The following is a 3,942-nucleotide window of genomic DNA, read 5'->3' on the forward strand; positions in this document are numbered from 1 at the left end:
TCACCCCCCTCACGGAGCGCCCATGGCGGCGGCCCGGCTCAGCTGACTGCCGTCCCCGCCTCCTCCTCCTCCTCCGCGGGGACTTCCCAGGCTGCGGGCCTCCCTCCGGGCGCCCGGCCTCCCGTCCCAGCGCCCTCGCCCTCTCCCGGGCACGTAGCGTCTCCCTTCCCTCACACCCCCCGCCCCGCCCCGGTTCCCGCCCTGAGGGGAGCCCAGGCCCTGCCAGCCGAGCGGCAGCCGAAGCAAAATCCCCCAAGGAGAAGCAAGGTCGTGCGGGGAAGCACGCTGCCCGTCAGGGGGGAAAATGGTGGGTCTCCACAGGAGAAAGACTAGAGGGTATGGCGGAGCAGAGAGCGGCGTCGAGAGGGATGGTTAGGAGGCCTAAAAGATGGGATCAGGCAGCGGGTGTGAGGCAAACAAAAAGGAGCGCTTGTCGCACGGAGCGTAATGACATTTTGTTGATTATTGCCACGGGAACAAATCAATTAGGATGGGGTTTGCCACACTATGGGGGTGTCACCCCAAAACGGCTGTTAAATGTCGTGGCTGGATGCAGTGGCTGGGCTGGGAAGTCCTTAGATGCCTGGTTCCTGGGGATGGGGTTAGCTGGGGCTGTCCGTCCTCAATGGCTGTCCTTACCAGGGTGCTGGGCGGGAAGGACCCCACAGTGCCTGTCCTTAGGGCACAGGGCCAGCTATGGTATTGTGGTTCCTTTGTTTTCAATGGGAAAAATGTCATTTTAGCTAAAACGTCAGCTTTCTATGTGGAAAATACCAATCTTTCATTAAAAAAAACACATGGCTTGAAAATAAGCTCTTCTGATTTGAAAATGCTGCTTTGCTATCTCCTAGGAGCTGTGAACTGTCTGCTGTTTAACGAAGCCATGCCCTTCTGTGGATGGTCCCCCCAAGCGCTGCAGCCAGGGACTCCCCAGCATGAGAGAGAGGAGAGGTGCACGATGGATGGTGGACGCTGGCAGGGACCAATCCTTTTACAGCTGAGGAACTTCAGCATTCAAACTGAGAGTGCAGGTTACAAATCTCCCTGGAAGTAAAATCAGCAAACATTTGGGACCACCTGCGTGGTAAAGAACAGGTCTGATAGCACATTTATGCATGCTGAGCCCATAATCCATGTGCTTTCTGCTTACACTGATAACAAATGGAATCCATCTCCTTGTAGGTACACTGAGATCTTCTCTGCTTGAGGGAGTGTGATCTCTGAATTACTGTCATCTCCCATCACTGCATCCATGGCTGGTATGTTTGACAGGAGTGTATGGGAGCTAGAGGGGCAATAAAGGTAGCTTCTGTGAGAAGGAGGAGCAGAAATACTAGCAGCTCATCATGGCTTTTTATTTGGGATCTGAGCTAAGTTCTTGCGAACTGCAGGACCTTACTGTGTGTGCAGCAAAGGCAAAAGAAGAGCAACAAAGATCAACTGAGTTTTACTTGTCAGAGGAATTTAAAGAAGCATTTGCTATTTTATTACACTTCTCATAGCTGTTTGCTCCCACAGTAATCCCAGATCTGTTTTCAGTACCCGGAATTAATTTTTGGGAACAGTTCTTATTTAGACAGCAAATACAGAAGTTTTAGGGGAGCAGTTTAGCATTTCGATGTGTGCTTCACTGCCAATAACATCTATGTATCTCGCAGTTCTTTGAAGAGATCCAAATGCAAGAACAGTCCTTGCTTGCAGTTGTAAAATGGAGGGGGGTTTCTTGGAATCAGAAGTGATGTACCTGAGTCTAACTGGAGTGAAACATTTTGCTTTTTAAAAGCCAAAGAAAAATTAAAGTCCTTGTAGATAGGGGAGGGAGAGAAATAACTAAAGAGGCCTTGTGAAAAATAAAAAAATGAGACAATTCAAGTTTTTTACATAAAAGGAAAAATTGCTTCTATCTAAGGAACTTTAAAGTGTTTGCACGAAGCTCTGTTGTTACACATCAGCGTTGTGGGAGTGCAGTGGAGAAAACAACTGTTTGGGCCCATCTGTTTTATTCAGATGTTTTTTTCACCACAGTCTCTCATATGATGAATTCGTTTTGTCTGTTCTGCAGGACATGGGTAACACGTAGGAGCGGAGCATGTTGGCTCTGTGAAGGAAGGAGATTTCTGCTCTAACTCTCCGGTGAGTGGTCTGAGCTGCTGGGCTGAGTTACGACTAGCTCATCTATCTGTGCTGTACTGCACAGATGGTAAATATTTGGAGGCAAGAGGTATAAAAGTATCTAGCTTTCCCCAAGCCACTCCATGACATTTGTTTGCGAAAACAGACATCGGTCAGCTCTGTGTCTGAGGGCTGAGATTCAGTCAAGTTACTTAAGAAATTCCCTCGCGGCAGCTGAGCCATGGAAACAGTCTTTGTGTACACGCTCGCTCCCTAGCAAATGTGAGATAACGCAGCTTAGCTTAGTCTGAAATGACGGACGGTTGTGGTGAATTATCTTCACATCGCCCTGGGCTAACAGCTTGGATACTGTTTGCAGTTGTCCACAAGCTGAACCCTGAGAATCTGACAAAGCTGGGATAAAGGCTTGAACTTCAGAAAGCTTCGATACAAAGAACATGCCTCTATGTATATCTCTACGTATATACACATAGGGCTTAAGTTTTATCTGTCTGTCTTATATTATGTGAAACTCCTGCTGCCTTTGACTCTCTTGTGTTGGCTCTGCTCTTCCTGTCTTTCTAGTCTCAGCGCTGACTTCTTGCTTCTGACTGTTGCTGTGGTAGCTGCTGGAAACACCTGATATTGGCCAGGATCCCATAGATACTGTACGGACGTAGCCCAAAGACTGACTTCTCTCTCAGGACACTGTGAATACACACTACACCAGTCTGGATTGCTTCCTCTGAGCAGCTCAGGTTCCTAAAGAGGCTTTGCTTTATTCTGTCCACAGAGGTATCCACAGGTCCATGGAAGGACTACTACCCTTGATTAATACCTGGGCTTCTTGCCAACGTAATGCTGGAGTGTTTGCTGTGACTTCAAATTTGCTGATCAAGCTTAATTTCCAATTGACAAGTAATTTGAAAACACCATAAAGATACGTTCTTTGCAGGCTTTGAGCAGATTAAGTGGGGGAGTGGGGATGTTATGAAGTGCATCCAACTTCTGCAGTCAGCAGTACTGTGTGATGAATGTCACCATAACCTAGAGAGAAGTAAGATAATGAAATGCATTCATTTCTTCCAACAATTAAATGCTACCATGGCCTGGAGAGGGCTTAGAGCCAGCTGGTAAAATTTACATTAAACAGTGTCAAGCTTTAGATTATCATCTACAGTAAAACAACTACAAAGAGCATGAAAGTCAGATGTGTGATCAGAATGTTTATCTGCCATCAACAGATGGTATGGTATGTTCAATCCGGGATCATCATGGATTTTTGATTATCAGTCCAGTATTGAACCTATTTCTATTGATACTGTTATTACCTTCAAAGAGAGAATCATCAAATGCAAAGTCCAGGAAGCCGAGAGATGACAGAAATAAAATAGCAGAAAAAAGTGACCCAAGATCATGTTTTCAATCTGGTAACCCTGTTGTGGGCACGATATGTGAAGCAACGGTAGTGCCAAAGAATGTATCTAACTAATTGCTTTTGGCCCATTCTGCTCAGTTTAATACAGAGTGCCTTGTACCATTTTCCCTCCCACATACAGCCGAATGGGTAACTTCTTTTACAACTGCAATTATATAACATCCCTGTGCAATGACACAGAAGAGTAAAAATAGCACCTCTACCGCAGCTTTTAGATGATCTAATTCGGAGCTTGCTGGTATGTAGAGCAGTTGTACTGTAATGGTTTTCCTTTTCAGCTTTTTCCTTCCTCAAATGAGTTGCAGTTTGATGGTGCCGAGTTGCTGGAATTCCTCACCAGCAGCTCTGATTTCTTTCTTGAAACAAACTCATTCTGTCACCAGTCAAAAATA

Source organism: Platalea leucorodia (assembly GCF_965183815.1).
Source record: "Platalea leucorodia genome assembly, chromosome: 4".
NCBI classification, from domain to species: domain Eukaryota; kingdom Metazoa; phylum Chordata; class Aves; order Pelecaniformes; family Threskiornithidae; genus Platalea; species Platalea leucorodia.